Raw genomic sequence first — 22,418 nt, forward strand, 5'->3', positions numbered from 1 at the left:
CACTCTAGCAAATTAATCCAACCCAAGGAAGGGGTAATTAGAACCTCAGATCTATACCCAGGAGTTGGAAGCACGGGTGACAACCTGGGCATGTGACTGCTTCAGGGGGTGCTGAGAGTTGGGGGGCAGGCTTGTAGGGCTGAGCCCTTACCTTGTGGGATCTGACACTATCTCCAGGTAGAGTGTCAGAAGGGAGTTGAGTAATAGGATACCCAGCTGGTACCCAAGAATTGCTTGGGAAAAGCCTAATGCAGCAGAACTGGGGGTGCAGAATTGTAGAATTGCCACCCCATTTTAGCTGTAGAAAAGAACTAGACAGATACGTGTTTATGCATTTACTTTTGTGGAGGGTAGGTAGTGGATTATCACAAGAAGGAAACAGAACATGGCACCCACAGAGGATGCATCCATGTGCTGTCTGTAAGTGTTTGCAGCTTCTACAGAGAGGGTGGCAGAGGTGACCCCAACAGAGGAGGCAAAGATAGAGTAACTCAGAACCTGGGAAAACAGCAGCACAGGCCAGCCCACTGCCCCCATTCAAAGGAAAAAGTATAGTTTAAGAAAAGTTTGGGCATGTGATCCAGAGAAAAGACAATAAAGTACCTTTAGGTACAGGCTCAGGGAGAGACAGACTTCAGCAGGTCAGAAGCCCTGGACAAGCTTATAATGAGCTCCATTACCCTTCCCATGTGTTACGCCAAATAACAGCAATACTAATACATAAACTAAGTAAAATACAGGAATTAGCAAAGTTTTTGAAAAATATCTTGCCTCACTCTTGCTGGTCCCTCAGGCATGTTCGTAGGCTGGCTATTGGGTCATCTGTACAGATTAGCTTCAACTCTGAGGTTCGAGCCAGGGACCAGCCTGAGAAATCTCTTGTCCTCAGGAACCAGAGGACTGAGAGAGTTGCCTGGCTGGCTTGAGTGGGAAGCAAGGGCATTTATTTTCATGGGGAAGTGGGAAAGTATGGTGGTAGGATTGAAGCATGGGCATGGCCAGGTGGGCACAGCCCTTGGCGAGGAGTATTTCACAAGAGGAAAATATGAGTGGGCAGCAGACAAAGGGAGGCGCAGTCTGGTGTCCTGTGAAAGTGCATTAGATTGCCTCCTTGTAAGCGTGAAAGAGGTTGAATAAGTCATCTCTAGGGGTGCCAGTGCTGTCATCTGGTTCTCAAATCTGTGCTTCGGGTCTCTGTCACCTCCTGCAACTGCTTTTTCTGCAGGTCTTCAGGAGGCCTGGAGAGCAAGGATCATATAAGCAAAAGAGGACACAGGCTTAAGAAGCAACTTGCCTGTGTTATTATGCTCAAGGTCGTCCATACACCATGCAACATTCCAACATGCTGCCCACCCGCAGGGCCTCTGCCTGGCATGCGCTGGGGGCACCTGGGATGGCCCACCTCGTGTAATGCAGCCTGTTCTGCGGCCCTGCCACTTCTTCCTCCTATTCATTTCCTATTTATCAGATGTGAAGTTCAAAACTGTTTCTACTGTACTGGACTCCCAGTTTTCCGACCCCCACCCTGTCTCCCTTTCTTGATAACTGCCCATCTCTGCAGATGACAGCATCCTAGGGAGTAGTATCCATCTAGTGCCTACAGCTTGACTCCAGGCATAAAAAAATAATAATTGACATCAAATTAAACACATATTTATAATGATAAAGTCATTAAAGTGAGTAATCAAACTCACCATTTATTTATAACTTCGGAAAAGTGTTTTCAGAGCTTTCACATTCATTATTGGCACACAATATTCCGTTTTTTTGATTGGCTCAGTCAAAAGACATTTGAGCTTTGAAAGAAGTGGCTGCTCTGCATTGAGACAGCCTCACTTGCTAGGTGCAACAAGATTATTCCGTTCATAAGCGGGTTGCATTCCTGTATGTATGCCATACTTTTGTATGACAGTCATGTATCTGCTTGAAATTCAGGGAGTGAAACCATTCTACTAGCACTTTCATTCTCCCACATTGCATAAGAAAATGAAGACTCAAGATCAATACTGGATTTTGAAGGTCAGAATTTCAAGGTAGTCCTTATCAGAAAGATGTGTTGCAAAATAACCTGCCCCCAGCACTCTGACAAGAGGCAGAATAAATGAACTCAGCTCCAGCAAGGAAGGTGGTGGGGGAAACTGTAGCGGGACTAGCAGAAGTGTTTCCAGTCCTGAGATGTATTGTTTAGGAGAGGTTTGGTGTTTTTCTGTACCATTTGACGTGCAAATGTAACAAGTCTCTCTACCTCTACCTTGATTTAGTTTGTTTTCATATTTGTGCCTGATAGTCTCAAAGAAGTTATGATAGATCTGTAGAGTGTAAGATAAACCAAATCATAATGGGCCCAAGTGATGAATGGTGAAATGGGCCTTAGCAGGGAAGTGTGGACTAGAAAACTAATAAGACATCTATGTAGGATAACCTTGAAGTTCAAAAGCTATAGATGGATCATCCTATAGACAGTCTAGGGGTGAACATACTAACATCCTATTTTAATCTGTTTAGGGAATGTAGATGATCGAGTTATTCATACCCTAGTTTATAGCACATATCATCAAAGATCTGTGCAAAGCCCTTTCCCTTTATATTATATTTCATTCAACAAATATTTACAAACTACACGCCATGTGCCAGGTACTAATCTAGGCAAAAGGGCTACCAATGAACAAAACAAAGACTCTTGTGGTTGTGTGTTTATATTCCACCAGGGTTACACGGACACTAAATAATAATACAAATAAGTAAAGCATGTATGTTAGAAAGTAATGTGGGTTATGGAAAACTCAGTAAAGTGCTTCCCAAATGAGATGCGAAACACATGCAAATTCTAAAATAAGAGTGCTGGGAAGCCAGGAAACAAACCTTTCAACTGGAACCACAGAATTGGCTGCATAAAAAAGTCACTTCATTCCTTAGCCCATGGACAAAAGTACATAAAACAGAACAAGTGAAGACGAAGGTCGAAACTTGGAAAGACATGTTCTGTTTCAGCAGTTCTTAGAGTTCCAAAATATTTGAACAGCATGCCTAACCCAACTCTTGGATAACCTTAGAGGCATGTTGCTTCAAGACTGATCACAGTTACTGTCTTTTATACTATAGCGTCCTTTGTTCTCTTCAAGTGAAAGCTTGACAGCTTGAACCGGATCTTAAGCTTCAATTCTAGACCGCTATGCCAAACATGGAAAGGGCCCCCTAGACCACTTAATAAAGCGCCCTCCGTGTTCCCAGCCTGCACGGGAGCAAGCACTCCTTCCGTGCTTCTAGCGTTTTCTGTCTCTCCAGCTAGTGTGAGCCTCGGAGAAGCAGGAAATGTGTTTTATTGCTTTTGATTTGGAATCCTGGAATCCAGCTCAGTGCCTAGTATATAATAATCAATTTAAAAGTATTTATAGAATGAATAAATGGATGTTCTGTAACAAGTGATAGAATTGAAAGGGCTGATTAGGAATTGAACTTTCTTGTTTAAATAGAAATATATACATAATTTATCTGACCTCCACATATCAGATCTTTAAATCTCTGTTTTCTAAAGGTGATTTTTTTCATTGTAGGTTCTCTGGGGTCCGTGCCTGCCTTATCTTTCCTGTTTATCTGTAAACAGGAAAGACCTTCATCCTCAACATCTAACCCGACTCATTTATTGATGCAATCATGACTAGTACTGGCACCCCGTTTTCATCAGCATGTGCTTGTGTGTGAAGGTGGAAGTGAGGTGAGGGTGTAAAGGAAGGATTGAAATCGGTCTGGCTGCATTTGATATGACTGGGGTGAACTAAGGGTAACTGTCTCCATTTTACCGTCTGCCTGGTTCATATAGCTGAGATTCTTCCGTAGTGGGCCGTCCAGATCCTCTCTTCAAGAATTGCCCTCAAACAAAAGGAGCTCCCTTGCCCAAGATTATAACTCTTCTTTAGGGGTTTCCCATGTCCATGTACTAATCAATGTGGGCGCAGAGAGTCTGGCCCCTTGCATCATCTGGAACGTCTTTCAATGGCCATTCAAGTTTCAGAGCTTCCTCTGGGATTGAATGAGACCTTTGTTACAATGGCACTATAACTTCATGTCTCCCTCTGACGCATCCTGTTTCCTTTATAACCTTATAGGTGTGGTTCTCAAGAAGACTCCCGGATAAACTTCCTGCAGGCAAACCTCCATCTCAGTCCGTTTTCATGGAAACCCATCCCATGAAAGTGTGCAACTACCCTCCAGTATCCTACCTGTGTCAAGGGCTTGCTTCAAATTTTAGCTCGCTTGCCTGGTGATCAGAATCCTTGTGAAGACTTTGCTTGTCTCCTGCCCAAAAGAGTTGAATCCACCTCATCATCCCTTTAGCAGATGGACCAGTAAACCATGTTAAAACGGGACATCATCACCTGTAAGGGTTTGAAAGCTCCGTTTGCCTAGGAATTCCACCACAGCACCCCACTGAGTAACAAAACTGGCCAATCAAGCCCTTTGAACACTTCTGATTTCATTTTCTGGATACCAGCTTGGGGTTTGATCAGCTTTCTGGATTAACACAAACTGTCACTGAACTTATAGTCATTGTTTGGCTCATTCCAAGATACTTTCCTGCTTCACTAATGACTACCTTACATTCCTTGGCTGGGCCCACAAGGATGGTAACATCCAACATTTACCTCACTGCACTGAGATCAGAATATGTAGAAAGAGACAGAGTTTTCACATAAATTATGCTTGGCAAATAAATAAAACATCAGGTTAATTCCTTTTATTTAATTCCAATTTTAGGGACTTAGGAGACAGAAGCACAAAGATAAATGCACAATAATATTTGCCACCACATTGTTTCATGTTAATAACATACTTTAAAAAAAGGAAATAACTTACAGGGGACTTGCCCATCAATAGAAGATTGGAGAAGCAAATCATGGTACATCCATAAAAGCATGCATCAATAAAAAGGATGGTATATGAGTACATTAGTTAATATGCAGAGATGTTTACTTGATGAAGCTAAATTTAAAAAATGTGGTTACTAAACACTATAAAATATGTAATCCATTTATATAAAATACATTTGGCATGACATATACAGACATAATGAGCAAAAAGATCACTAATGCATTACCAATGTTTCTTTCCTAGTGATATAATTTACAGTGACATATTTTTCAGAATTGTTTGCATTTTTATGATATATATATTCAAGAACAGAATTATTTTAACTTTCCTCCAACAATGTTCTCACCTTTTTTACCCATGTTCGCATCAGCTAAAGACAGAAACCATCCAACTGTCAGTCTCTGGGTGGTTGGATAAGCAAAATGTGATATGTACAGATAATGGGATATTATTCAGTCTTTAAAAGGAAGGGAATTTGACACACACTACAACATGGATGCACCTTGGAGACATTATGCTAAGTGAAATAAGTAGTAAAAAAGGAGAAATACTATATGATTCTACTTTTCTGAGGCACTTCAAGTAGTTAAATTCAGAGACAGAAAGTAGACTGGTGCTTGCCAAGAGCTGAGATGGGAAGATAAGAAGTTATTGTTTCATGGGTGCTTAATGGGTACAGAGTTTTTTTCATTTCTACCTCTCAGACATATCCAGAGGCCCTTGGACACCATATTTCTGGGGAAGGGAAGAGAATGGATAATACCCTGACCCACTGTGCGTCATAGAGATGATGTTCTATGGCATTCTTCTCAGTTCCCAAGGAGGCAGGAGCCACTATAGCTTTGTTTAGTGTATGGAAACAGACCACGGGGAGGAAGGGGAAAAGACAAAAATCAATGCTAGAAAATAAAACATGACCTGAATTCATCCACACAGAATGTCCAGTGTCTCTCCCTACATAGGTAAGGAAATACATACACCTCTCACCCACAAAAAGAGATGATGATAATAGCTAATAGAAAGACTCCCTTATAAATCCCACTATAATGATCGCTCCCCCCTTTGAATTAACACAGGGTGAAGGCCAAATGCAACATATTTACAACTACTCTGTAAAGATTTTCTTGATGCTGGTGATGTCTCTGCCCAATAGGGCAAGTCTCACGTGTAAGGTGACAAACAGAAAAAAGGAGCATGAACAGCATCCTTTGCGGCAGAGGAAGAAGACGCAAATACTGGAACTACTTATTAGAAAAATTCACTTCTTGGCTTCGAATTCCAGGATGCTGGTTGCACAGAAGGTGGCGTAAACTAAGCCTAATCTTCTAGCGAGGGCCTGTGCTTTCTGAGCAGAGCCCAAAGCAACCGAAATACTCATTCTGTTAGCCCTGCTTTTGCAAAGAATCATCCCAATGCCTCTTCCCTGTCTTATTCCCTTCTGCTGCTTCCAAAGCAAACATCTATTCTGACCCTCAAGAACAATGTTCACCTACTGACCTGGAATGATTCTCATTTCCCTGAACAGTTAGTGCTTCCTGTTGCTTGGACCAGAGAAGAGAATGGTTATGCAATGTTGCCTTCTTTTAGTGCTCCCAATGTGATAGGCACAACATGCTGGATATTGTATCTTTATAGCAACGAAGATCGGAATTGTTAATGAAGAGTTTTTAGAGGTAAACACATAAAACTATGTGTTTTGGAGCATTTGCTCAAGTCCAGGTGGTATAAAAAGGCATTAAGTTTGGAGTTGGAGAGGTCAAAAGTTCTTTTCTTTGAATTCTAAGTAGGAATAAGAGCAAACTAACAAGGGATTTGGAGCTGGGTGACACTGGAAAGCCTCTGACATAATATCTTGATATTTTGAAAGTTTGCGAAAATTCTGGCTGACCTGTAAAATTCAGCAAGTATGTTTCATTCCATTCCTTAGCCTTTGCTAACAGTGGAACCAGATATTTAAAAGCCACAACTGAATAAACTAGAACATTCAGAATTAAACTTAAATTAGCTGTATAAGTTACCAAGAATTTCCAAGTGGAGAAAATGTATGCAATAATGATGTAAATCTGCTAACCTTTTGTTCTATTCACTTAATTCTATTAAATTTTAGATATTCTTTCCATAAAATTTGGATTCCATCTCTGCTTCAAATTCCAGCACTTACTTGTGGCTCATGCAAGAATTAGGCAGTTTAGTTCAGTGGCTACTTAACTCTCTTTGTCATAAAAATAAAAGCTGTCACTTGCCTTCCAAATCAGATTCTCTGCTACATCTGACTGAGGGATTATTGTTGAACAACATGTGCGTACATACATAGATTTGGTTTGGAAATGTTTTATTCCAACTGATGGCCATGACTGTCCATTGTTAAATGTTTTTATCGTAAGTGTTAAGTCGTATTTTTTTAGGTGCAAGTCACCATCAGCCTGAAGAGAGCAGTTTGTCTCATTTTACATAGATTCGCATATCCCAGTGGAAGAAGGTCTGCCAGGGCTGGGCACTGTTGGAGAGGGCAGAGGTGAAGCATCTTCTCGTCCTTGCCTGACGCATACCCACAGATGTACAAACAGAAACAGTGTGAGAGGCAGAGGATGATAAGGGACATAGGCGCAGTGGAGAAAGAGATCACAATCTCCATTACAGGAAAGCAGAAGACGCTTTTGGTCAGAAGTGACACTGGAATTCAATCCTCAAGGATGGATAGGATTTCAGCAAGCAGAAATGGGAAGAAGGCATTCCAGACTCCAGGGAAGTATAGCAAGAGAGCAGGTAGAAACCAGGGTGTGTACATGAACTGCTAACAGTTCAGTCTGGCTGGAATATAGAATAAGTACCAGGAATCAGTGAGACAAATGTCAGGAACAGGAGGTTACGTTTGCAGATTACCTATAAAGAGGTACTGAAGAGACAGGACTCTCAAGTAAAGTGATCTTGGGAAGGGAACAGTGAAATGTGACAATTATTCAATTGCTTCATACCGTGTTTACAAAAAGATGGGATATGAGGAAGGTGGCTGGCAACTTGGAGTCAGAAATCAGCAGCGTCCATCCCAGCACTGAGTAGAGGATACTGGTTCTTTATGCCAGTGCAGGGCTCTGTCACCCTGAGCTGCATGCCTCTATGGCAAGATCGAGCCCCAGGCTGCTAATACCCGCTAATCACAAAATGCTGCTGCCTTGGTCTACCTCCACATTAACTAAGCTATCTTTCCATGTCACTTTTGCAATGTTTGTTCATTGCCTGTAGAATAAAGCCCAAACTCTTTAGAAAGGCAGATGAGGCCACACACGCAGATCCATACCCTGCCTATCTGCCCATTTCTATTTCTTGTTAATGTCTATCCATAGTAAGCCACACACAGAGACCAAGGAGGCTGAATCTTAAAACTGGGCTTGGCTCTGGGTCTTGGGCTGAGGTGTTCCAGGTGAGATGGGGTTGACTCGAGAGCTACAGAGCCAAGTGCCAAGGGGGTGCCAAAGACAGCATTAGAAGTAAAATCAGAATCTAAATTCAACTGACATGCGCATCCACAAGGCTGGGCAGAGAAACAGAAGCCAAACATGGAAACTGGGATTTCCCAGGCAGAGAAGCTTCTTTAATACTATGGGTAGGAGGCAGAATCTAGAGAAATTGCAAAATTCTAGAGTATTGTCCCAAAGACTTTTTATACGGAGTAGCTAAGATTTGAGAATCATTAATATGTCAAAATAGCTCATAGGGGTGTGGTAAGCCTCCACTGAACTAATGTATGTAGCCTCACCTATGGGTGGGGAGGCAACTGTTAACGGAAAACAATTAATTCTTGGAAAACCCTTCCAAGAGTCTTTACTCTCGCATCTATCCCCTCACATACATGTCTTCTTCCTTCATCTCCTTGCCAAGTTCCTCTTTTACTCTTTCAGACCAGACTTAAATGTAATGTTCTTCATGAAGCCTGGCCTGATTCTCCTGCTAGAAGGAGATGTTTCCTCCTCTGAGTTTACAAAGTATTTTGCATATAATATTATAGCCAAAGAGAGTATCCTTTCCAAACTATAAATTGGTGCTTATATTTCAGACAAGTATAGGGAACCGAGTATTTTCGATGCATACTACTTAGGAAAATCAGGTTCATGAGCTCAGCATATTCACAGCATTCCACGGTATTACACAGCAACTTGATTTCAGGTCTTCCTCCCTCACTCAGCTCTCTGCTTCTGAGGAGCAGGAACTATATCTCATTTACTTTCAGCTGTTCTCACATTGGCAACATGCCCAACAGATAATTGCTCTTGGTTAATATATATTTATGGAACTGATTCATCAGTTTTTTTCAAAGGAATAGAAATGTCACCATTTCCTAGTTTGTGTTTAACACCATACCTAGTCAACAAAATAAAATTTATCTTAATAATTGAAAATGATCATACTTTTAAAATCTGTTTCATCGTACAGGTGTTTTAAACTGACCTTTTTTTCTTCATTCACCAAGGGTTTGATCATCTTCCATTAATTTAATTAATTTTTTTCCTTAAGAGGAATTTAAGCATACACTTGTATACTTTGTGTCAGCTTTTGCTCATCAACAAGTTACCTTTAAAGAGGCAGAACTAGGACGGGAGAAGGAACTCAGATGAATTGGCCAAATCACCTTGAGGGCAGCTGAGGTCACAGATCTAGGAATGGATCTCAGTGTGAGCTGCAAGGCAAGTAGAGAAAGGGAGAATCGAACAGTAGGGGTTCACAGCAGGCTGAGTGTGAAAAGCAGGATACAGCTAAAGGAGAAGACCTGTCAGAGGGACATGACTCAGAGGGTTATGGCCTCAGTTTTGTATTGCAGTCCTCTTTTTTGGAGGTGTTTAATGTTTGTCAATGGAAGCAGAGCTCTGCAGGGCTGGACCATCACCCCAGTGAACTTGAAAATCACCCTCAGGCTGCTCCTCCCTTTTGCAGCATGTCCCAAGTAGTAACTCAATAATTATTGCTCTGCTGTCTACACAGTTGGAGGGCAATTTTGGCTATGCTCCTCTTGAGTGCTTCTTTAATGATATCAGGAGCCACCAAGTCCCAGGGTGCCAGTGGATTAGTCAGAATGCCAGTTCAGTTGCCGGAACAAAGGATAACATAAAAATGTCCAAGAGAATAATATCTGCCCTTAGAACCATTTTTTCTACAATCTGTATTTTGCTCAAGACCATCTTAGGAGAGAGAATAGTGTTCCACAGAACATAATGAAAACAAGGACACTGACAGTGAAAATGGTGTTAGTCAGGACCACTCGAATTATAACCAGAGTAGCCTTTCCTGCCCTCTAGTTTTCTGAGGGCCAAGCTATATTTCTGCTTTTTCTTCAATACTTACTATCAGAACCGTGTCTCTGAGACCAAGTTGTTCTGCCTCACACCCTCAACAGCTCTGTTTCCTTCTCCGACCAACTTGCCATCACCCTCCTTTCCCATCTCACTACCTCCTCCACCACCTCCCTCGAGTTCTCAGAACATCTTGGCTCAAGTCTGGCTCTTCTGTGTCCCTGTAGGCATTTGACCACTGGCTGTTGGCCTCTCCCTGTGGCCAGAGCTCCTGTCCACTTTGGCCCATCATCCTTAAAGGTGGGACTCAGAAATACAGACATGAGCTTTTAGTGTAAATGTATATATTTTGGGCCAGATCTCTACATGAAAAATGACCAATCTGGGGAGGGGGAGGTAAGGGAAAAGACTGTCAAACTTCTTGTTGTAATAAAAAATTACTTAATTGAATTTTCCACTTATTTTTTTATTGCATCATCATAAAATCAATAAACATTAATCACTTACTGAAACATAATTATAGGCATTGAAGAGAATAAAAAGATGTATAAGGCAAGGTCTCTAGGCTTCAAGAACTGTGGTCTAGATGAGGAGGAAAAATAAAATTAAAAGATTTTATAGCAACTGAGTTCCCACCAGAAAAAAAAGACAGATCCATCTGATTATGCTATAATGAAGCCTACCAAAAGATCATTCCTCCGCCCACCACAGAGCTTTCAGTCAATATTTTAGTGCCTTACTTGTAAATAGCAAGGATCACACACATTTGAGGAAAATCTCCAATATGAAAGAGAAAGCCCAAAATAACCAGATAAAAGACACATGCAGAAACTCTGAGGGAAACAGAAGAAAATGTCAAATACTATTTAAAAGGTAAAATAATATATTACTTTCCTAAAACAAGAATATGATGTTATGAAAAGAAACAATCAGAAAACTATCAAAGGTTCTTGAAAATTAAAACATGAGCCCATATGGTTTTTTTTAATCCAGTATGATATAAATCAAAGAAATCTCCCATAATGTAGATTAAGAAAGGGAAAAGATGAAAAGCAGGAGAGAAAAGAAATCTAATATTAGAAGTCACAGAGAGAGAATAGGTAGAATGGAAGAGAGGAAATTTTCAAATAAATAGTTCAAAAAACATTCCCAAAACCTAGGTCCCAAGAGGTTCCTATGAAAATGAATGAAAAAAAGATACATACACATACATTGTCATGACATTTCCCAACACTAGGTTAAAATCATCCAGAAAGTTAAAGAGACAGGTCACTTCCAAAGGAGCAGGAATGAGAATGGCACCAGGTTTCTCAATGGCAACACTGGTAGTTAAAAGACCGTGAGGCATATATGGTCAATTGATTTTTGACAAGAACTCCAAGACCATTCAATGAGGGAAATGAAAGTCTTTTCAACAAATGGTGCTGGGAAAACTGGATATCCACATGCCAAAGAATGAAGTCAAACCCTTACTTTACACCATATATAAAAATTAACCCCAAATGGATCAAAGATCTAAATATAAGATCTAAAACTTTAAAATCTTAGAGGCAAACATAGGAAATAATCTTCATAACATTAGGTTTGGCAATGATCTCACATGACTGAGAATATACCATGAGAAAGTATATATTCCTTCAGAGAGGCAGGAGCCAGGCTTGCTGGTAGACCTCCAGGGAGCATCTGACCACAGGGTTACCCTGTCTGCAAAGGGCAGAGAAAGAAGTAAAATTGTGAACAAAGGAATAGACGGACAGGCAGTATTTATAACTAGGCATAATGCCACAGCACAAAGAAAAGCTCAGCTATGGCTTCTGGGGTGGGAGTTGGCATTTGGGAGCTGTGGGGCCTGAAAGCTAAACTCACTCTTATCTATCCTAAAGTAAAGCCTTCAAGTCCTTACACCCAGTTTCACTATACCTGGAGCGTCTAACCAGAATCCCCACAACATCATAGGAAGGAACCATGCACCAGTCAATCATCCTTAGTCCTTCTTTCTTAACTAGAAAGGGATGGGGACATCTGTTGATTCGTTTTGGCGCTGATACGAAAAAGCAACATGGAAACAGATAGCCAAAATAAACACATACAAAAACAGACCCCACAGATAGCACAGGTGATTTGTGGAATAGAAAATAACTAACAACCACCACAACAAAAATATCCCACTTGATATATTCAGAGAAATTTGAAAAAATATTATAATAATGTCTATAAAATAATAAAATGATATGAAAAGGGGTGAACATGAAAATTTTTGTGAATTTAAGAACTGCAAATAAAATCAAGAAAATCTCTCAGACCAAGTCAGAGAAGGACAATGTAAAAGATCTAATTCAATGTCAGACTAATATGAACCTTAGGAAAAAATGAATAGTGAAAATGAAGGGAAGGAAATCGTTAAAGGAATAATCAATTAAAAATCTCTAAAGTTAAAAGATCTTAACTCTTTAGAGGGAAAAGGTCTGCCATGTGCCAACTCAATTAAAGGGAAGAATAGACATCCTTTATAACTCAACCCACTGATACGAAATTTTAGGACACTGAAGACAAAAGATAAAGCTCTCAGAACTTACAGAAAAAACCAAACAAATCATCTAGAAAAGAGTAAAAAGTAGTCAGCCATCAGGTTTCTCCAGCAACATTGGTGTTCAAATATTTGTCTTCAAAATAGTTTTTTGACCTAGAGTTCTACACACAGTACTTTATTAAGTAAGGGCAAGGGCAGATAGAGTATTTTCAAAGATACAAAACTTCACCCCTTCTTAGGAAATTTCTTGGTGATACACACGCCAAATAGGAGGTAAACCGAGAACGAGATGGCATGGAATCCAGAGGATTCAAGTCAGGAGAGCAGAGAGTGAGTTCTCAGATGTCAGCTGTGAGGTTGAGGACTCCAGGAGAAGGTGGGTCTCTGGAAAAAGATACTATAGAGTAGATAAAATTAATTAAAGATTGGAAAAACTTGAAGATATGATAAATTAAGAGAAAAGGGAACAGAAAATTAGCAAGTCCAGGAAAAACAGAAAGCTATCCAAGAAAGACACAGATCAAATATTAAGCAAACAAAAACATCTTGAAGTTTTAAGCAACTGATGCAATGTAAAAAAGAATATCCATTTGACCTTGAAGCTAGGAACATTTTATTTTAATTAGCCCATGGATCTTTCCACTGGACTCCCAGAAAGGAATGTAATCCTAGCGTGTAGAACAGCATAGAACAATCAAAATAATATAAAACACGTACAGCTCTTCTTTGACTTAAGATAGTGTTATTTGTCCTATTTTTGAAATTAATTGTCCTAAGTTGAAAATGTATTAAATACAACCCATCCTAACCAGCAATATAATTTATATAGTTTAGCCTTGCCTACCTTAAACATGCTCAGAACAGTTACATTTGCTTACAGCTGAGCAAAATCATTTAGCACAAAGCCTATCTTGTAATAAAGTGTTGAATATCACATGAAATTTACAGAATTCTGCACTGAAAGTGAAAAGCAGAATGGTTGTATGGGGACACAATGATTGTAACTGTATTAGTTGTTTACGCTTCTGAATTCACGGGTGACTGGGAGCTGTGGTCCACTGCAACTGCCCAGCATCATGAGAACATCCCACACATATCGCTAGTCTGGGAGAAGATCAAAATTCAAAATCTGAAATATGGTTTCCTTCAAATGCATATTGCTTCTACACCATCACAAAGCTGAGAAATCATAAGTCCAACCATCATAAGTCTGTTGATTTTTAACTTTTAGAGTCGATGGAAAACTCAGCACAGAAGACATGGTTGTTGTTATTGGAGCAAAAAATTAAATGTAGACAAGTTTGACACCATAGGAAAGTAGAAAGATTTGGCCAGAATGTGGGATATATTGGCGGGGGAGAGAGAAAAATAACAGAAAAGATAGATCTCATTTTATGAAATGGAGAAATCAAGGACTCTTGCACAAAGTTGACCTAACAAGAAATAGAAATTTTAGCACTTTGAGGAGTGAAGTTTGAAGGAACTGAAAAGAATAACTAAAAATAAAAAAATAATCAAACATTGGTAGGAAAACAAGGGGGAAAACAGTAATGTTAGTAAGTGCAATATTCAACGTTCACACTGAGGAATCAATAGATATAATATGTAGACAGATTAAGAAAAAGGAGTGTAAACACATTGCTTGGATGTTTCGATGTATCCAAAGAACTACAAATAGAAACGAAGAAGCTTACTCTTGGAAAGTAGGGCTGTGGGTGGACAGGAGCAGAGAAGGAGACTCTTGCTTTTCACCAGAAGCTCTTTTGTTGGTTCTTTGGGTGTAAAAGAGTAGTTATGGTCCCAATGTGATGGCTCCTCTGAGGTCCTTGCCCCCTTACCTAAGACATCTCTGGATGCTGATATTTCCCAAGAGTTCCCTGAAACCTTCACTCCGAATTAGCTCACCTGTCAGTCACAGTTGAAAATGCTGCCTTGGTAAATGGCCACAAAGGGTTGGGGAGGCTGGGAGGGACACAGCAATCTAACACTGGACACCAGCCGCCCCCTCCCAAGGACCAAAATTCTGTCTCTTTCCAACCAACCCACATCCTAACTCTTATTTTGCTTCAGGCTCTGTCTCCCTTCCTCTTGGTTTGGTGTCTTTCAAAATGGCTATTTTCCCAAGCTTTTGACCCTGACCATTTTATTTTCCTGGTACTTGTCTGCTCAAATTGCTTGGGTCCCTGAACGTGGCCTCTCTGTAATAAAACAACTCTTCAACTTGAACACCCACACACATCAGCACCTTCCTCAACACCATAGCTTCTTTTTTTTTTTCTGCAGAGGATAAAAGGAAGTCAGACAATGTTTGGGTTCCTTTTGTAGGATTTATCATATTTTCCACAAACCTCTTTCCCCTTTATCTCACTTGGCGTCTGGGTCATTTATCCGTGAGGTTAGCTGATAGTTTTCCTGGTGCCTGCCTGCCTTTCCCATACTGTGCCTTCTGGGTGCCATCTGACGTCTCTCTCTCCTTGCTCTTTCCATCCTACGTCTTAAGATGCAGCTTGAGTCCAGCTCTAACACTACCTCCCCACAAGCGGATTCTTTGTTTGCTGAATTATCCTTTTCCTGCCTCCATTTGGGATTGGATCTTCCTCCTCTTTCTCCCACTGGTTGGCCCACTGCTGGCCTCTCTTCCTGCCTGGTTCTTAAACATAATCCCAACAAAATATGTAAATAGCATTCAGGCAGAGAAAAGAGATGTCAGAAGGCAAGACATGATTAATTGCCGGATGCAATGTACAGACCACAATTGCCACAGGAGATCGGAGGAGACACGATGTGAGCATGCTAATGAGGCATTTCTTTTCCTCACCACCAAGTCTCTCACTTGCCTGTTGTCTCTTGAATCATCACAGCAGTTCTCAAAATGTTGTCCCTGGACCAGCAGCATCAGTATCTTCTTGATAGACTTTGTTAGAAAATCAGATGCTGAGGCCCCACCCCAGACCTGCGGAATTGAAGGTCCGAGAGTGAATCTCAACAGTCTGTGTTTTAACAGGCTTTCTAGGGGATTGTAATGAATGTTTATATTTGAAAACCACAGCCTAAATTTGAAAACTCTAGTCCAAATTCTTATGGCACATAGTGGTTTGAGTAAAAAGAATTGGCAGTAATTTTTGCGAGCTGAAACAGGGCCATAAATTCTATAGCATCTCACAGCTTAGGGAGCTGTATCTCTTACCTACCACAGAACCTACCACTTCACAGGGGACTTACGATACCTGTTTCTTGCTGTTTTCCACAGAGAAGTCTTTTCTCCTAGCTCTAAATGCTTGAAGACAAAATCAGACCCTATGTCAGATCTTTAAAGACAATAACATCAAAGGTAGAGCCAGGATTCCAGCTCCAATCAAAAGCTTCCCATCCTTTCATTCTTCATAGAGGAGAACAATATACAAACAATTAGGGGCAGCTTGGCCCACAAGCACTCAGCTGAAGGCTTCACATACATTCTCAGTGGATCCTCACAGCAGTGCTAGACACTAGGTGCTGTTGCTCTTCATCATTCAGAAGAAGAAATAAACTCAGAAAGGCTGAGCAGTTTTCTGCAGGTCCCTCAGCTGGAAGGGGCAGATTGAGGATCAGCCCCGTGCTCTGAACTGATAAACCGGTAGTTCCTTCTCACCCATTTGGTCACGGTTGCTTTGGAACCGTTCACTCCTACTGTACAGAGAACTTTGGTCTCTCTTCAAAGAGCTTTTAGGCAAATCAAGAGCAAAGCACACATCACGTCCAGTCTCATTTCTCCCCACCTCTGCAGCCCTGTGCTTTCCAATAAGTGTTTGAGGAATGAGAACATGGAGGGGCCGGAGCTCTCTGCCCTCTCCCACCCTCTCTCGCTGCTCCATGGGATTGGAGGCCCATCATCAGGGACCTTCTGTGCCTCTAGGGGTAGTCGGTGAGTAGCAAGAATCAGGTGGCGCACTGGATACTGCAGAACCAAGAGTACTGTTTTCCCTCTGTGTCTAATACTTCAGTTTTCTCTGTGTGCTCCTGTTAGGGACTCCCAAGGGGACAGCAGAAGCTATATATTTATTTCCCCCAATCACAGTTCATTCTTAATGTCCTGATTCCTTGATATTGTGCTTTTTTTTTTTGCCTCTATCCCTCCAGTTAAGTCTGTTCCTGCTACGGGGAATGTGGATGCATACGGGACTCAGTGATGGGTTAGGGAACTGTAGTAGCTTCTCCAGAGAAACAGAAACAATAGGATGTGTATATAAAAAATAAGAGACTTCTTATAAGGCATTGTCTCACATGATTATGGAAGCCAGCAAGTCCTAACTGCAGGGTGGGCTGGCAGGTTGGAGACCCAGGTGACCTGATGTCTGAAGCCAGACTGCCTTCGAACTAGGAAGAACTGATATCTCAGGTGAGGTCTGAAGGCAGTTTTGTACTATTCAGGCCATCAGCTGATTGGATGAGGCCAACCCACATTATGGAGAGCATTCTGATTTACCCAAACTCCTCTGATTGAAATGCCAATGTCATCCAAAATACACACTCACAGAAACACTGCAAATAATGTTTGACCAAATGTCTGGGCACTGCCTGACATCACACTGACACCACACTGACACATCAAATTAGCCATCGCAGAAACAACCTAGATAAGGCCAGAATAAGAAAGAAAGTCTGAAAAGTAGGATCCACAGCTGCCTTGTCCTGAAGGGCTATGTCTGTCTTATTTGCTATTTTTTTCCTCACTGTCTAGTAGGGTCCATAGCACATAACAAGTGAGAAATAAATAGTGGCTGAATGAACAAAATAAATATTAGTCCAAAGTGAACAAAAGCTTGTTGAGATCTAACAGAGGGAGATGTGAGGAACATTAAAAATGGGAAGCATAAAAAATGTGTAATATTTCTCCTTTCCTTTAGTCAGAGTTTGTCTAAGGAACAGTCATTCTGGACCTGAAATTCACTCCTAACTCCAAAAGGTCCAGTGAGACCAGGAGAAGTGGATGGGGAAGCCCAAGTGGTTGTTTTCAGGTCGCTTTCCTGCCAGAGGGAGGCAAGAAACGCTCCTGGCCTCCTATGCCTTTGTGACCGACCGATCAGGTGTCATCATCCACAATGGGCTTCATTCAGTGATTCAGAGGGGATGCTTAGTCACATCCCAGCACACACAGTGACGCCCTGCTTCTCCTCCTGAGGAACTCCGTCACTTCAGAGAAGTATGACTAGGTCGGCAGATTCACTAGCTCCTCCGCCTGTGTCACATTACAACAATATTTGATAACCAACTGTCCTCCGAACAAGGGGAAGCTGATTCTTGGAGTACCATCAGTACCATCACTGGGAGCACTTCACCTCAAAAATGGTGTGTAAGAGTCACGTGAAAGCCTATGGAAGACACTGACTTTTGGGCACTACCACCAGAGATTCAGTAAACCTGGAATCTGCATTCTTACCAAACAGCCCCAGGAGATCCTGATAAAGGAGGTGTAAGGGACACACACACACACACACACACACACACACAGCTTACACAAAGATCAGTTGCTTACTTATTTCTTTTAAGGATCAGCTTATTCACAAAGAAAATGTTCATATATCCTGGGAAACTTGTTATTCCCTGATATTACATACTGTTTTGATAATATCAGTAACACTAGCATCACCTCTACCATCAATAAGCTTTACTGTTGCTGGGGCACTACTGCTTATATATTATGTTGTCTGATCCACCCCTTCACCCTTCATGAAGTAGTGAGAGCGGGGCATGATTATCCCCATCAGACCGATGAGTAGTGGATTTGGAGATTAAGGTGGTACTAGATTGCACAGCTAGTAAGGGGCTGATTGAGGACAAATTATTTGAGAAGACCAGAATTATTTTTAATCTGAGCCAAACTCTGATACTTCCTTCTCAGACTCAAATGGAGCATCATCTGTACGCTACCAGATCCTAGGGCCTGCCGAAGGAGCGCCGTCTTGGAAAATCAGTCAAGACTGCTTCTCTCCCACCCCAGTCTTGGCCCGGCCCTTTGCCTGTTTCTTAGCTAGAGGTTTCAACCAGGACTATTCTCATTGCTTCCTACTGCTTAGTTACTCTTTAAGCCTTAGATGGTCCGTGGGTCTATGTGATCAGTTGAAGATACACCAGTCTTGCTTCTCCAACTCCGTAAGACATTTTAGTTTTGTTATTCCAAGTATCTGGGGCTGCCCCTCAGGAGGTCCCTCCAGAATTCAGCTTTGCCCGCACTCTTAAGGCCAACTTTGTCCTACCCAGATGGCAGATAGTAGTACTCTCTTTAAGAAAATGAAAATTCTCTTAATGAGAAACAGCATTTGACTAGCAGAGAACACAGCTGTCCTCCCTTTTGCTCTCATATGTAAGGGCTCTTATGTGTCAATTTGCCTGGGAAAATCCTGTTTTATGCCTCATTTCCAAGTGTAATTATGAACAGCTCCCCCTTCCCCTCACCACAGTGTCTTGGACCAGACAATAAATTGGTCGGCCATCCTGCTCATTCGACATCTCTCCACAGGAATTCAGCATGTAAGTTTTAGAATAACTATTGGCGGTTGGTGCTTCTCCCCGTTGGTTAGGCACCATTACCCAGAGAGCTTCCTAAAAATAGATTTAAAGCCCCTCTACTCCACTCCCCTCCCCCAAAATAAGTATGGAAGCAGATATCTGGAGCAGAGACGAAGAATTTATATTTTCAGGAAGTACCCAAATGATTCTCATCATATTCTTCTACAGACCCGAGTTTGGAGCATATTCTTCCATTGTCTTTCTGCTCTTCTTCATAGCTGCTGACCTTGGGCAGATTATTTAAATGCTCTGAATCAATTTCATTCATATGTGGAATTTAAAAACAAAACAAAACAAAATCAACAAAACAGCAGTAGACTCATAACATGGAGAAGTGACTGGTGGTTACTATGGGGGAGGGGTTGGGGTTGGGGACGGGGACAAAGAGGCACAAATCTCAATCCTAGTATAAGTTGGTCACAGGGATAGAAGTGGGGCACGGAGAATATAGTTCTTGGTTCTGTAACATCTTTCTATATTGACAGTAACTGCACCAGTTGGGGTGAGAATCTAATCATGTGGGTAACTGTTGAATCAGTGTGCTGTATCCTTGAAACCAGTATAATATTGTATATCAACTATATTTCAGTTAGGAAAACTTTGGCAGGACTAAACAAAAAACTCAATCAATCAATTTACATTGGTGAGGGTAGGCAAGCTGCTATAAAAAACACCCTGAGCATCTCAGTGGCTTAATACAACACAGGTTTATTTCTCATTCATGTCATTGTCCATCTCATTTGGAAGGGGGTCCCACTGCACGCAAATATTCAGGCTGACATCTTCCTTCAGGCCCCGTTGTGCCCCCCGAGTTCTCTGCTGGATCTGCCAAGCCAAGCTGGCAAAGGGGGGAAGAGAGAAGGCATGGAAGCTTATGCAGGAGGTTTTCCTGGGCCAGGCCTGGAATGGCACATATGACGTCCACCCTCAGTCTCCTGGACAAACTCCGTGACATGGTCGCCCCTAACCGTAGGGGGAGGGGATAGAAAATGTCATGTGACTGTATGCCCAGGAGAAAGTGAGTGGTTGCATAAATAATTACTCAGTCTCTGGCATAGAATCCCATTCTGGTCATTGAATATTTGTTCATATTTACTCCTTTACGTAGTCAATCCACAGGAGAGCAACCAAAGCCTAGAGCCCTGTCCAGCCCTCCGGCCTCTGCAACCATCTCAAGTCTAGGATTGCCAAGGGACGCACAGTCCTCTCCATCAAGTCCAGATGGCCTCTTCTAGTCTACAGATAGGTGACAATAGATTAAAAAGACCACTTCTATACCTCCTTCCCCAGTATATGCCAAATGTACAATGATGGGTTAGGGGAAGGGTATTCTCAGTAGGAAACCCTATTGAGAAAAGGGCAGAAGGGAGACACATAGCAGCAGTTGCCCATGGCTGGATGGGCATTTGAAAGCTTCTTTCCCTGAGGCTCGAGAAGCACTTTCATTAGACGCTAACTGTGCTCTCTGGGAAGAGGTCCTTTGTCTCTCCCACTGTGTGGCCCGTGCCCCTGCCCTCTGTGGTGTTCCTCTAGCCAGTCACCTCTCTGGCCATGTCTAAAGGGAACATCGGAGGACCTATCTTCCTCGGGGGTTTTACAGGGGTCCTCTTCCTGCTGAAGCAAGTCTGGAAGCTCAGGGATTCGACATCTTGGAAAGTCCAGGCTCGTGATTTCTCTGGAAACACAATCCTTTCCAATACTTCCAAGGCTCCAGGTGCACTTGCCATCAGTCGGTTCCCCATGCCAGTAACCACACCCAAAGTTCTTTCTTAGACATAATCTTGAAACCTGATTTATTTATTTCCTTCTTTGCCTCCATTTTATACTCCCTCCCCCTCCCCACTTCACACAAAGAGCCTGGGACCTGGCTTCCAAAAATTGTTTGGAAAACATTTTTCCAGAGGAAAATGTTATCAGTAATGGTTTGTTTTCCTAGGCCTACCCATGCAAGCCCGTTTTGCCATCAAATAGTTAATTTAATTAAAAGAGCTAATAAATGAAGTGATAGGAGTCTATAGTCCTGGTTTTCAGTCATAATTCTCTTACCTGACAGCTGTATGGCCTTTGAAAAATCCTTCAGGTCCTAAGTCTACACCTATTAAAGGGAATCATGTCGTAGTGGATTTGTATTGGTCTGCTGCCTAGGGTCTCCTCTGCACAGCTCTGGATTCGCAGAAGCGACAAGAGACATTGTACACACAGTTTAGAAGGAAAAAGTGAAGCAGATGCAACGTGGTCAGAATTTGGTGCAAGGCACCAGGTCTGCTGCCCCTCCTGTACTTGTCACTGGTGACCCGTGTCACAGGTTCTTGTCACCGGTCGCTGGTCTGATGGTGCCCCTGATGGTGTGGAGGGCAGCCCGCACTGCTCCAGCTCCTGAATCTGCCTTTGGCTTCTCCTTCTACGAGCCCAGGTGCATGTCAGCTTTGGGACCATCTTCCACCGGGAAAACACTATTTTTTATCTGTCTTATATACTGGGATTCTGCTAAGGACTGAATGTGTCCCTTCCAAATCCATATGTTGAAATCCTAATACCCAGTGTGATGATATTTGGACGTGGGGCCTTTGGGAGATGATTTGGCCACAGGGTGAAATCCTTATGAATAGGATTAGTGCCTCTGGAAGAAGAGACATGAGAGAAATGATTCCTTTCTCTGCCCCATGAGGATATAACAAGAAGGAGGTCATACGCAAAGCAGAAAGACGAACCTCCCCAGACACGGATCTGTCAGCACCTTGAGCTTGGAATTCCCTGCCTACAGAATTGCAAGAGAGAAATGTTTGTTGTTTAAAGCAGCCAGTCTCTGGTATTTTGTTATAGCAGCAAAAGCTGACTAAGAAAGTTTCTGAGTAAAATTTGTTTAGAGAGAAAAGGTGTTGCATTTCTTTAAAAGAAAATCCAGCAATCAATGATGTCAGGGTAAATCTTCTCTGAGACACTGTAAAACATGGAGACATGTTGCAGAACTCAGGATTACTGATGTAATCTCCTACTCATTACGTCTTTCTCAAACATTATTGTTAGGAGTTCTTACTATGGAGAAACACACAATTGTTCTATGTGACATATACATATAATATATATAGATTTCTGACTCTTGCATAAAAACTACATAACTAGAGGATGACTCAACCTATACATTACACATAATTAATAAAAACATAAGGAAATAAGGAAAGAGA

Source organism: Manis pentadactyla, chromosome 19, assembly GCF_030020395.1.
Source record: "Manis pentadactyla isolate mManPen7 chromosome 19, mManPen7.hap1, whole genome shotgun sequence".
NCBI classification, from domain to species: Eukaryota; Metazoa; Chordata; class Mammalia; order Pholidota; family Manidae; genus Manis; species Manis pentadactyla.